Source organism: Lepisma saccharinum, chromosome 18, assembly GCF_977018435.1.
Source record: "Lepisma saccharinum chromosome 18, izLepSacc3.1, whole genome shotgun sequence".
Lineage (NCBI taxonomy): Eukaryota > Metazoa > Arthropoda > Insecta > Zygentoma > Lepismatidae > Lepisma > Lepisma saccharinum.
Window position 1 is genome coordinate 3,412,504 of NC_139246.1, and position 14,428 is coordinate 3,426,931.

A 14,428-nucleotide genomic window follows, 5' to 3' on the forward strand; every position below is an offset into this window, starting at 1 on the left:
TCAGTTTGCCATATTTCGTTGCCTTTGACGTTCTTTTTCTTTACGAATACTTATACCGCGTTTGTTACAACCTGTCCCGGTTCCCGCGATAGCTGGTCGCTGGCTTTTCTCCGAGCTGGGAAAAGTCAAAGCCAGGCAGCCAATTAAAATACGCAACGTGGCAACAGCGTCTACGTAAGCGCCTCTCTTCTGGCTTCCATTCGCTCCTCGCTGGCCAGCAAACGATTTTTTCCTCGTTTCTCATTGGCACCGAAACTGTCGAGCGATCGCTAGCGCGGGAAAGGGACAGGTTCTAACAAACGCGGTATAGACAAAGGGGAACGCTCCCCTCCTCCTTGGGCCCGCTAGTGGTTTCCAAGACATGTAACATCCCCACAATGAGAAAGAGATTTTAACACTCACATTACAGATATTTCGTAACACCTAATGTTACTAACAGCCATGGGAGGAGTTTGAGCTTTTGCTTTTCGGGGGCCAGAGTCTGGGAGAAGCATATGATGTACCTGAGGGTTATTGAATATCCCCTAGCTTATAAGGGGTTCGGAGGCCTTCCTCCGGAAATAAAAAAAAAACAACAACTTAAAAACACTGAGTTTTATGCCTTTTAGATTTGAAAATGTTAAATTTCCTAGCTTAAGTAAACAAATATTAATTAGTATAGTATATTGGTTGTCAGTTTTAAAAGAAGCAAAACAGTACGATTATTGCATTTTGCATTTTATTAATTTTTTTATTGATACAATACTCGTATTACTTTAAAAAAGTTACGGTACAATAGTAAGCTTCAGAAATTTTAGAAAAATGAAATTAAAAAGTTCTTTTGATGCCTCAACAGTAACTGTTGACTCAACACAAAGTCATTTTACTTTTTTTTTCTTCAAACTGTACACATCAATCAAATCGTCTAAGTCCCGCTATTGCGGCGCAATTACCGCACATGACATCATGCCAAACGTCAAGATTTGCGGTATGACTTCATAACAAAAATGTAGTAACTGAACTTAATCATGTGTTATTTTTTTATTCTTTTTTAAATTGGGAGGGCCAGGCCCCCCTGGCCCCTCCAGAACTCCGCCTGTGCTAACAGCGCTAATTTTAACGCCAGTGTATCATTGGATTTGGGAAGTAAGAGGAAAATTGATTTTTTTATTTTTCGGTGGTTTTATAGCTTTCTGCAATGAAATTCTATTTCTACTTTTAGAGAAGGTAAGTCTATTAGAATACTTATGTATTACAATTGATCACAATTCCTTTACCTAATTTCACCACCCTCCGACATCCGTGAAGGAGTGGTTATGACAGCGCGCTACGACGCCAAAGATCCCGGATTCGAATTCCGACCTGGGAATGGGTGATTTTTTTGTGAGTGCTCCTTCATCATATCACCGCATCGTCGGGATTAGCCAAAAGTGGAAGATGAGCTACTCTAAACAATAATAATAATAATAATAAAATAGCTGAGATTTGATAATGCTTAACTGTGTTAGGTTACGTGCAAAAAACAAACAAATAAATCGCATATTTTTTCATTTTAGGTTTTGTGCATTTGGTTAATGGTCCCCACAAGGGCAAACACAAACACAATGAAAGTTCAGTTTAAAAACAATGGCGCTGCTGTAACGAAAGCGTCCTTTTGTTAGTTTTCCCCCTCGTGTTTCCTCATTAATTAATTGTCACCTTCAGACACCCGTTGGCGTGAAGCATGTGGGCCGTGGAGTGACAGCTGCCTCCTGCATCCGCGTGAAGGCGATGCATTGACTTCCAGGTCATGGCGACATCTTGCATTCAACCTTCAATTATTTTTGCCACCCGAGTTGCAGAGCGAATTTTAGAGATTCATCTTCAAAAATGCATTTGGAATATTGAATACAGTTAAACGAATGACAGTTCCAGGCCATGGCAGTTATGAATTTGTGGTTATCTTCATTCATGGATTCTGAGAACCAGGGCCTAGCTACCAACTCCCAGCCTCCCTCCCACCTGCCGATGTGGGAGATCATCCAACAAGTTACGGGGCAATGTGTGGTCAGCACGACGAACCCCCAGCCGTTCCTGTAGGTTTCTGTGACCGGGTTACGCTACTCTTTCGTAGCTCCCCAGTTTCCTCACGAAGGTGGATGGCCACCGGTCCACACAGGCCGAAACCTCAGGAAAAGTTGTTACGTTTTCTCCAGGAGACTCCAACCTGTGCGCGTCCCACCCAAAGCATGACGCCTTAGACCGCACGCACACACAAAACTAAATGCATCATATCGATTGATGCACTAAAGTGTGTTTTGTAGCTTCTTCAAAGAATCGGATTCACACATGTCGTGAAAGAAACACCAAAGTGCATCATTTGATTCAAGTGAGGATTTCTTTCAGTCGAGATGCACTTCAATGCATCAGTTGATGTTCCTTGATGCACCTTCCTGCATCTTTTTGGATGATGCACTTAAACGTTTGGTCTGAGCTACAGAGTTTATGTAGCTCAGACGAAACGTTTAAGTGCATCATCAAAAAAGAAACATTCTGGTGCATCAAAATGCATCAAGGTGCATCAAAACGCATCAACTGATGCATTAAAGTGCATCTCGACTGAAATTAATCCTCACTTGAATCAAATGATGCACTTTGGTGTTTCTTTTACGACATACAAAAATTCACCCAAATGCATCAAATGTGAATATGAATTTTTGAAGAAGCCATAAAACACACTTTAGTGCATCAATCGGTATGATGCATTTAGTTCTCTGAGTGCGGAAACGGTGCAGGACATAAGCTACTTAACTGTAACAAAATGAAGGACAGCCCCCCTAACAAGGAACGAAAAGACGTATTGTTAAAACTAATTGTTAAAACTTTCCTGTCCCATTGTTCATGCTGTATTCAGTTTTTCACTTCTTTTCATGAGAGACACATACAAAAAATTCGAACTCAGGACTTCTGGCGTAGTAACACGGTGCGCAAACCACTTCACCATGGAGATCGAAGACTGGACCACCGCGATTGTGTGTGTGTGTGCGCGCGCGTGGCTTGAACACACAAATAGATACTACAGAAATGCACAAGTCAGTGTATGTACAGACTGCTTCAAACATAAGAGTAGGCAAATTGTCCATATCTATTTTCATTATTTTAAATTCTGCAAGTGCTGCCCTGTACTTTGCTCACTTTCTTATATCAATTTGTCACTGGTGTGTTTCTTTTGCCGTTGGGTGTACAAGATATCAGCATTTAATACTTATTCTTATTTATCGACATTTTGCTGTCCGTGTAATCAAAGGTTCTTGGATATTATTCTTGTCTGCAGGCACGTATCTAGAAATACATTTCGGGAGGGGGGTCTGATTAAGTATCTCAATAATAATAACAATAATAAAACAATAATTTAGTTGTAATAATTAAATTAAAATAATAATATTGAAATGTTTACTAATTAATATTGTATTGTTATTATTACACGAATAAGTAAAAATAGGGTAAAAGAATATAAATATAACAGTACGTATTCATTTTATAGTTAAGATCCCCTAAATTTGTACAAAAACAAATGCCCTGGCAAGGAAATTAATGTCAAATAGATAAATAATTGAATATTTATTAGATAACACAAAAGGAGTTAGATTCAGTGGACGAAAAATAAAGTTGCTGATTAATATTTTTGCATATTATCATAAGTAGTAGTGTGAATAAATCTTTTGGAACTGTTTTTTAAAACCATATGATCCCAATTTCTCGCCTTTCAATAAGTTCGGCTGTAATAAATAACCACTGATAACAAAACAAATGCTAAGAATGTATATTTTGATAACTTGATTTTAGTTCTTGGTAAGTCTTTTGGGGGGGGGGAGGTCCGGACCCCCTGGACCCCCCTAAATACGTTCTTGCCTGTCTGGGACAGTTTGACAAAACCATTATACTGTACATCTTATGTTCCTTTGTCCTTTTAATGAGCGTGGTGGATTACCTGTATTCTTTCATGCTCTTGCTGTATGGGAATTCAGAATTGCACTTAAACATTACGAAATGATTGACAGTTTCTGTGCAGATGACAAGACAAAATCCGACATTGAAGGCAATCTTGGTTCGCTTTCGTCCTGATCGCCTTGTCCTGCTGATCCCAATGGCTGGGAGAATAAAGAAATCATGTTTATATTTTCTCTATGTAAATGCACCTCCCACCTTCTCCTGCCTACCTACGATCCCACTTGCTAACTCTGTTCATCAATTTCCATTCTTATGGCCAACAAATGATTATTGGTCAGAGAAGAAAACCTTGTGTTACTTCTTAAGGCACATAGGGATTTGCCCATAGTTATACAATCGTAGTTTATAGGTTCGAATCCCATGCTAATCCTGTATATATGCAGTGCTCCAAAGTTTAGCTGCTTAATGAGCTATGGTGGAAGCACGTAACTCCTAACAAGGAGATATGCTATTGTGAGCAATGATAAAAATCCAGGTTATCATGTGTTACGCCCTTGTACACCCAACGGCAAAAGAACCAGTAGGCGAATTGTCCACCATTTTCATTCCGTCTGTATTACACAATGTGATGACTAGGGCCGGAACTTTATGTTATAACATATTTTTCTTTTCGCTTCGGATCTAATACTGGGGTGAGATCTTTACATATTTGATGAAAATCATCTGAAATAGACAAACTTGACAAAGCATATTTTGACATATTTCACCAATTTCGCGTTTTTACAACATATTTCTTCAATTTTGTTGTAATAAGACATATTTCTGTATAATTTCGTAATTCTCTCGCACATAATCGGTTATTTCATATTTTTTTTCTTTGTAGCTTTAGCACAACGGATAGTTCATATTGTCGATGGCAGGAAGAAAGGTGCCGTCTTTTCTTAGTACAGAACAATAATACTCCACTTATTTTATCCCCCCGACAATTAATAGCAATGCAAACATTATTGAGGAAAAATGTTCTCTTTCATTGTTGCACGGGAAGCAGTGATGTGCCGTAGACTATACGTTTACGTCTACATGCGTTGTCTACACGTAATCTACGCGTAGATTACATAGGGTTGTAGTTTACATAGACTACGTAGACAATCTAAAGTGCATTAAAATTAATTTTCAAGGGTTTCATGAAGGGAAAGTGACATTTTGAACTATATTGGTTCCTAACGAAATGAAAAGAACCCAATTTACAACAAAATTTATCTTCTCTTCTATTATCAACTATGGAGGAAGATAAATAGTATGCAAAAAACAACAACAGATGGCAGTCGTGAGGCAAGAGTGGTCTTTTTCCCATAAAACACTAGAATATTTCTTATATTAGGATTCTTCCTAGATGAGAAATTGTTGGAATTTGGAAGGGAGCATATGAAAAGTTCTCCTCACACATCAGCAACTGATACGCAGTATAATTTTTTTTTAATTCCACGGCGCTCTGTGCTAAGTTATCACCTTTCGCCATGTTGTTTACATAGATTACGTAATCTACGTGTATAAAATAGTCTCCGTGTAGAATGTAGACTATCGTTGTTTACGCGTACACGCACATCATTGACGGGAAGTAAAGAAGTTTCGTTCTAATTTCTTTGCCTTTTACGCTTTTCACAAAAATCAGTCATGACATATTTTCCAATTTATATGACATAATTACTTACATATTTTACAGTTTTATAGCAATTGAAATAAATACGTCAATAAGCAGAGGGAAATGTCTGCTTCGAACCAACACAGTTTTATTCCTCAAAACAACACAGGATGCAGAAGAAAAAGGTAATAAAAATAGCGGTGGAAAATTTGCCTACCATTTTCTATGCCGTTCACTACATTTGCGTAACTCAAGAAATTTGTATAATATTAAAATGCTAACTAACTAACTTCCTAGCAACACAGGTCTTCCATCTGTCCCTATCCTGAGCAAGATCAATCCAATCTTTTCCATCCTTACCCAGGCCCGTAGCCAGGCAGGGGCCAGGAGGGGCTCGGCCCCCCTGGAACTGACGTCCGCTCCCCCTGATATTAGGTAAACTATTTTGCATAATTTGTTTGCAGTGAAGAGTGAAAATGTAGACAACTCACAACTTTAACACATTGACTGCCGTGTGTATGATATGTCATACACATGGCTTCTTGCTTCTGGGCCACGTGTATGCTACTCCATACACAAACAAGAACCTGATTCTTGGCCGCGTGTATGGAAACGCATACACAGTTCAAGCAAAACTATATGACTGTTAAATAGCCGTGGCGTACAGCTAAGATGGGGCAATAATAATTTTAATTTCTTTAATATCTTACAAGAGTAAAAAAATCTTCAAAAATTTATTTACGCTTACGTATTCATTTCACTAGTACAAATGTATTGAGAACTAAAAAAGAAGGGTAAATGTGTAAATACATTTTTTTCTGGTTGGAATTCACAGCAAACGATTATACATTATGGAATACATTGCTAGTACATCATAATTCTTACAAAACGATTCGTTATATAATATTTTTTGTAAACTTATGTTCCTTGTAGGTATATAGATAGATATAAGGATGACATATTTTGTACCGAACACTTTGGAAGTTCAATGATTTTTGTTGAAACACTCCCGGCACATAAAAGGATTTTTTGGACATTTGTCAAATACTGTCTTCACCCACCTGGCAAACTTCCTCCCTGTCGAGTCAGAATTTCCACTTCTGCCATAGATTTTGTAGCAATGTTCACAGCGTTCTTGCTTCTTTCTTCCATTATCCCCTACTTTGTTTATCAAGTGATGAGTTTGAGTTTTTCTGCCTTGTTGCACAGGTAAAGTGAGTTTCTCTCCAGGAGGTAATTGTTCAGAAAGAATATTTAGGATTACAAGTTTCCTGAATTCATTTATGTGTATGTTACTGGACTGGATGCAGTCACTGTAGAGAATGTAGGCATTCACGAGACCCGTTCCCCATATAAATTCAATAATAACTTTCTTGTACCATTTTGTAGTCTTTCGCAGATCATTCCCATATGAAGCGAATTGATCACTTACGTCAATGAATGATTTGCTAGTAGTGTAATCAATAATTGCGGTAGGCTTTCTAAATTCTGAACCACGTCTTTCTGTTACAGTTACCTCTTCAGCAGAGTGAGCTGTAGATAGGACTAACACATCTCTCTTATCTTTCCACTTCAGAATAGTGACACCTTCCTGAGTTTCCTTTCCTACAATATCACATTTCGCCCGACCCTGTGGCCGAGTGGTTGGCACATCGCGCTGCGACGCCAAGGGTCCCGGGTTCGAATCCCGGTCGGGCTTGGTTGTTTGTGAATGTTCGTTCATCAATTTCATCATTTCATCACTCATCCCCATCTTCGCAAATTAGCCAAGAGGCACAAAACGCGAAGTAAAATAAACTAAATCACTAAATATCACATTTCCTCAATTTATCTTGAACAACATCTGCTGGCAAATATTTACGGTTAGACCTAATTGTACCGATCAGATGGGTATTATTGTCAATGGCAAGGTAAGCAAGAGGAACGCTGGTGTAATAATTATCTGTGTAAAGGCACCGGCCTTCACGGAGAAGATCTCACCGAGAAGATCAAACAAAGCACTAGTGCTCCAGTAGTCTGATAATTTTGGTACTTTGATCACCACAAAATTTTAAAACAGCGTGATATTCGGAAAGAACAAGACAAAATGTAGTAACACAAAGCGAATAATTACGTGTATGAAATCATATACATGTGGCATACAACGTCAAATTGAAAACCTACGCCGCGTGTATAGAAATGCATACACACCACAAAAACCTCAACAATGGGCTTAATTTCAATTGTATTGAGATATTATGCATACACATTTCATTCACAGTCGGTCAGTAACAAGAAAATCGGATTGGCCCAGAAGAGATACATTTTCAGTTACACGGTGGCAGTCAATGTGTTAAGGATAAATCCACAGAATATGAACAGTATCTATTACATTCGCTCATTTTCTTTATGTGTAGAAGTAGCTGCAACTATTTAGAATATTCTCTAGACTTCAGAAAGTTCCTTCATAGGGGAGATTCTGTATCTGTACCGAAACTGCAGGCACGTATCTAGAAATATATTTCGGGGGTGGTCTGGACCAAGTGTCTCAAATTAATAATCATAATAATAATAGTAATAATAATGTTTAAACAAAATAATTATTAAATTAATTAATATTGTATTTTTATTATTACATGAATAGGCAAAAGGGACGTATAAGAATAGTGATATAACAGCACGTATTCATTATCTAGCTTACGTGTAGTTAAGGTAGGCAAAATTTGTACAAAGGAAAACTGCCCTGGCAAGGAAATTAATGTAAAATAGATAAAGAATTGAATATTTATTAAAAATATAAAAAAAGTTGTTAGATCCAGTTGACAAGAAGTAAATTTCCTGGTGATATTTTATGAATGATACTTTTTAAGTAGTAATAAATCTTGAATCTACTTTGCCATGTCATTCAAAGTAGTATGATTACTAGTGCTAGGATTTTGATGCAAATGCATCTTTTTTTTTGATAAGGCAGAAACATTGCATTAGTAGATAGAAATGTGTTTTACACGTAAGTGAATTAATTGGGATGACTTTTTTACGGCAATTTTTTTGCATTTTTTGATCCTTTTTGGAACAAAGGTCATTTTTTAAACTTTCTAAACCGTTTAAGTCACTTTTCGGCCTTTTAAAAGTCATTTTATGCATTTTTCTACATTTTGGTGAAAGAAGGGGCATTTTACATGCAAATGTAACCCTTTGAAGGAGAGAGGTTCCCGACTCTCGTCTCATTGTCTTCAGCGTAGTTGTGAACGACTGTGTTCGAAGAAACAAAGAAATTCTGTGCAGTATTGTTGACACAAGCTGCTGTGTAACAATTCAGCTCAAACAATGTGATTTCCCCCTCTATCAGTAAATACATTGTCGCCAGATGGATTATTGTTGAAAATCAAGGGGTAGAAAGTTTTGTGCTCTGTATCGGACATTTTGTCAGGGAAGGAATTTGCACTCCATGGAATTGAAAGTGACTTAACAGCAATTGATATTGTTCATTTCAAGTACGCTCCTCTTGTGTTGGTGGAAGTTGAGACAAAGTTTTCAATGTACAAGGTGCTCTTGTCCGACAATCGACATTCACTTTTGAAAATTTGCATATAATTTTCGTTGTGTACTGCAACTCAGTACTTAAAGTGTAAAAGATGACAAAAAGTGAACTTTCTTACTTGTGCTACCATACGCAATGAACATGTGATAGATACTGTAACGTTAATTTGTAATTTGAATTTCTCTTGGTAGTTTATAAATTTGTTTTACACATCTTTCAGAATTTTTAGGTCATTTTTCTAAGTTTATAGGGCATTTTCTTGCATGTATTAGGCCATAAATGCATTTTTGAAGGTCATTTTTTTGGAAATTTTAAGGTCATCAAATTCCTAGCGCTACTGATAAGCATTCTGATCGTACAAAACCGTGACGAGTCTCAAGCCGCGTTTACATCGAATGTTACCAACAAATGTTATCAACTTTTTGGTATAGTCGACGCGCTAGCTACGTTAACGACCGGCTGGCTTTGAAGTCGACGGAGCGCGCCCACCATCTGCAGCAATCGCATTTAATGCACAGTGTTGCCACACATCTACTCTACGCCACCTTGTCGTCCGCTCACAATCACCTTTCCATGGTCTCCACATTGAAGTTGCAAAGTACGGTAACAGCGTATCATGTGACGAGCAGAATGACAGCTGCGCCCATTGGCTGAAGGTTGAGTGTGATTGGACGAAAACAACTCGCTCGCTATTTATCCCCACCTTTGTGGCTGCAGATTATTTAGTTCTTCGACGTTAACAAAGTAAACGCGTGGACTATACCAACACGGTTAACAACAGATGTTGCCAACAAATTTTGGTAACGAGAACACTAGTTTGACTTTATTTTTGTTAATAACTTTTGTTAACATTTTGGCTGCAAGATGCCGACTGTGGATGAAGTTGTACTCTCTGTGGCAGCATGTGTCATTTTGGCGCAACAGAGAAGACCAAGAAGATTCTGGGTGAGACCTTCACTGTTATAATTATCCAGTCAGTCGTAGCACAGGAACACTTACAAGAAACAAATCGTGCCCGATATCATCCAAAACTAAAACTGAAGTCTGCATGTCGGAAGTTCCGAGCCGACCCGGAACTATCACGAATAAAACACCAGATATTATTTACCACTGGCCGAGATGCCAACAATCGAAAGGCGCATGACATTCGAAACCTATCATTGAAGTTGAAATTAAGAGATTAAAAACGGAAAAAGCACGGCTCACTTTCATGTTTGCGACAGGAAATAGTGTTCTTGTGGATGTTAGATCCTGAACATTTTTTAACCATAACAAAAAATCAATAAGAAGTCAATCAAACGAAACGATACCCCCATTTTTGTGTGAAGATATGGTAGCTAAACTATAAAATTTTGTCCCCCCAAAAAATTCCCATGACGCAAGCGCGTCATGAATCCCCCCTGTGGGCACCCCTGACAAGAAGCGAAGTAAAATGAAGCAACTCAATCAATCAATCAATGATTCAAGATAAAAATATACCTTCTTGTCTATTAGGTGCTTTGGCCGATTCTAGCGAAATCGTTTTCACCCCCCCCCCTTTTCTGTCGGGTTCCCGGTATCATATTTCAAAATCTGAAAATTGTATCTGCTTAGAATTTCCTATAGATAATTCACGTGAATTTTCGTGTCGTTTGCTTTCGTCATTAGACAGTTACATCAAAACGCATAGTTTAATTTGTGGCTCTGTGTTGGATACAAACTTAGCTGTGTGTTTGTGGAGAACACAATAGCCTACCTATTCTGCTATTTACGACTTTGATTCATGTATTTAGGTGTACATTGAAGACTGACGTCAGATATCAGTTAGCGACTACAGCAGTACACAAGAATTGATCGTGTGCCTTGTTGATTGCACCTTTCATAAGATACAGTCGTAAACTGTACATGCAGACGAGAAACTTGACGGGGACATAACTTGAAAGTGAGATCATTTCTAGAATCGAAAGTTCAAATTGTGCTTGGTTGCTAAGTGAAGTCGGGGATAGCAACCCTGTTAAGTAATGTTCTAAACTCTTTTTTACCAATTTGCTAAACAATGCACCATTTGTCCCTTACCAGTAAGTGTAGCAATGTGCTCATAATCGTCTGTAGCTCTTCTCGTTACAGTTGTGAATTGAGAGGATCCAAGCCTTTGAAACAACCAGTAGGAAGAGGAAAGTCTTTGTTGGCTAAAATGCATTTTTCAAACGTAGTCATGCTTTTCTCTCTTTGCAGTGACCATGGGCGGAAAAACACAAAGAAACTGCTAAACAAATCCTGTGCACCTTGTATTGAGGTTCGAAAACTTTCAGCAGAATGTTCCAACCATTAGCACTAGCTCTGTGAAAACTGGTTAACACTATTACGAACTAAGTTAAGTGATTGCATACTCTGTATAGGTTGGTTTCATGTGACGTCAGCATGCGCACAGCCATTATGTTTGCGGCACGTTTGTTTGAAATCACGAATGCCTGTGTTAGTATCTCCCTCCCACCTACTTGAATTCCGTATGCTTACAAGAACTGGACTCCAGTGGCGTCTCGTCCCTTGGGGCGTATTGACGTAATTATCAATCACCATTACGCATAACTATCACACAGACTTTCAAAAGGCGATTTTTACCCACGTAAATTCATCGTCTGTTGCAATGGATACGACAGCGCTCCTAGCGGCATTGATGTCAATTATCGCTTTCCGAGGCACGTCGCAGTGAAGGTCACGTGCTAGCAAAGAGAAGGGAAGAGTGCAATGGATTTAAGTGCTGATTCGGGGCTAGCTCCGTTGCGTCGCGTCTATCTCGCGTGTTGTACTGTAGTGTTGTGGTGGCTTTCATTCGCTATGTTTGAGTGAGTTTGGCAGGGTTGATGTTCGAACACAAATTGATGAAGGACATAGGCTGTCAATTACAAGACACAATGAATTTGTCCGGAAAAATAGGCATATATAAAATAGAATTATCGATTGCTTAAAATTCTGTGGTTGACATGAACTTGCTCTACGAGGACATAATGAAAGAGAATAATCTTCCCAGATTTATTATCCCTTCATAGAAGAAGGAAAACTAAAGAGGGAACTTCGTGTTCTTTATTGTAGTGAAGAGTTGAAAAACATAAACTCTATCAGTAGATTGCATTCATTTTTTATTTAAGATTATTTAGAGGGTACCTTTTCAGAAACAGTAAAAATGACAAACATAGTTTTAATAACTCCAGTGGCAACAGCTGAATCTGAACGATGTTTCAGCACATTGAAGCGTATTAAAACCTACTTAAGAAATGCAATGGGACAAGACAGACCAAATGCCTTGACACTTGCTTACAATAGAGAAAGAATACATTTCAAACATAGAGGGCTTCAACGAAAAAGTAATAACAAAATTTGCTGAGCAGAAGAACAGGAGTCAACGTTCGTAGAAAGGTATGTTTCACAACAATACCTGTTTCTTTTGTAATCATGTGAATTGTCATTATATTTTAAATTCTTTAAAAAATAAGCCCCGGCCAAATTTGAGACCACGAGACGCCACTGGTGGCCTCAATCATGGCTACTCGAAGCCACAATGTAACAAGACGTAGGTGAAACACACCTACAGAGATACTAAGCGAACGAAATGCGACGAGACTTCATCGTGGCTCGGTGTTGTCTCGAGTTCTCTCTCCTCCTCGTGTCGAAATATGTAGTTTCATCTGATTTTTGTAATTTTGCTTCGCTTTTCTGGCACTTTTGGCTAATCCCGACCCTGAGGATGAGTGATGATATGAAATTGATGAAGGACAATCATGAACAATACCAATGCCCAGGCCGGGAATCGAACCTGGAACCCGTGGTGTCGTAGCGCTTGCTAACCATTTCGCCACGGAGATTAGCCATACACTCAGAGAACTAAATTCATCATATCGATTGATGCGCCAGAATGCATCGATTGATGCACTAAAGTGTGTTTTATGGGTTCTTCAAAGAATCAGATGCACATTTGATGCATTTGGGTGAATTTTTGTATGTCGTGAAGGAAATACCAAAGTGCATCGTTTGATTCAAGTGAGGATTTCAGTCGAGATGCACTTCAATGCATCAGTTGATGCAACTTGATGCATTTTGATGTACCAGAATGCATCATTTTTGATGATGCACTTAAACGTTTCGTCTGAGCTACATAAACTCTGTAGCTCAGAGCAAACGTTTAAGTGCATCATCCAAAAAGATGCAAGAAGGTGCATCAAGAAACATCAACTGATGCATTGAAGTGTATTTCGACTGAAAGAAATCCTCACTTGAATCAAATGATGCACTTTGGTGTTTCCTTCACGACATACAAAAATTCACCCAAATGCCTACAAAACACACTTTAGTGCATAAATCGATATGATGTATTTAGTTTTCTATGTGTACACACGCGCGCGCGCACGCACACACACACACACACACACATATATAAGTAAAACTGTTAATTTTGTTTCTTAATAACAGCAGTAATTCTCCTACAACGCTCTTCAAATCGCTCGTCCATCTTTTCAGCTGTCTGCTCTGCGCAATTGTAATAAGTATCGTGTAAGGCCAAAACTAGCAGATGAGTCAAGCCCAACTGGAAAACCATCAGAAAATTTAGCGTCCTGTGATTCAGGGATAAGCCGCCTCAGGCTGCGCACTTTTTTTCTCTTCCAGAGGTATGGGCATATTGTCCTGGTGCCTACAAATCAACCATGACGTCATATCCTCAGAATTGTTTCTGTGTGCCTAGCACTTTATTTCATTCCTTTACATTACATTTGCATGTATTACATTACAAATTACATATTGGTCACTTTAATTCATTGTACCCATTTTTACAGGATTGTATACTTAGGTTACAAGTTGTTCCTATTGGTTTCTATTTTATACGTAATTTGGTAGTTTTGTTCTTTTTAGTATTAGCATTTTGTTCTGATATCCAGAACAATGTTTTCAGTATATTAGTAAAAGTAATGAGAAAAGAGGAAAAAGTATTAATAATTAAGACAGAGTATATCAAGCATGATTAAAATGTTAGAATATTAAATGAAAAGAAAAATAAAGATTAGTAACTTTTTACTATGCTGTATCTTATAATTACACTGATTTGTACAATTCAATTTAATAATATATATCTGTAAGTTATATATCGGTATATATTACATAACAAATAAAGTATCTAAAGTTAGTGTTTATGTTGTACATTACATATACAAGTTGTCACAAGGAGAAGAACAAAACAAGTAAATGTTAGGAAGTTATTATTGTACAACGCAGTGAAAGAATGTGTTCAAAGTCCCTACCAGCAAAATAACTTGGATTCGCTGCTTCTTAGTCTGTGCCATGGTTTACCTGTAACAGAGAAAATAGATAATAGGAAAAATACCTAT

The 14,428-nt window shown here is 38.0% G+C and overlaps 1 protein-coding gene across 2 annotated transcripts in view; it reads left to right on the top strand.

Moving 5' to 3' along the window:
- Positions 1 to 14,428, top strand: part of LOC146002691 (uncharacterized) — a 143,384-nt gene that overhangs the window by 13,610 nt on the left and 115,346 nt on the right. Inside the window, exon 2 of one of the 2 annotated variants that reach the window (XM_083140649.1) lies at positions 11,286 to 11,346. The gene's annotated coding sequence lies outside the window, so the exon portion shown is untranslated. Of the gene's footprint in view, positions 1 to 11,285; positions 11,347 to 11,893; positions 12,468 to 14,428 lie in introns of those variants that run through there. The other variant, XM_083140650.1, reaches the window with a different exon arrangement.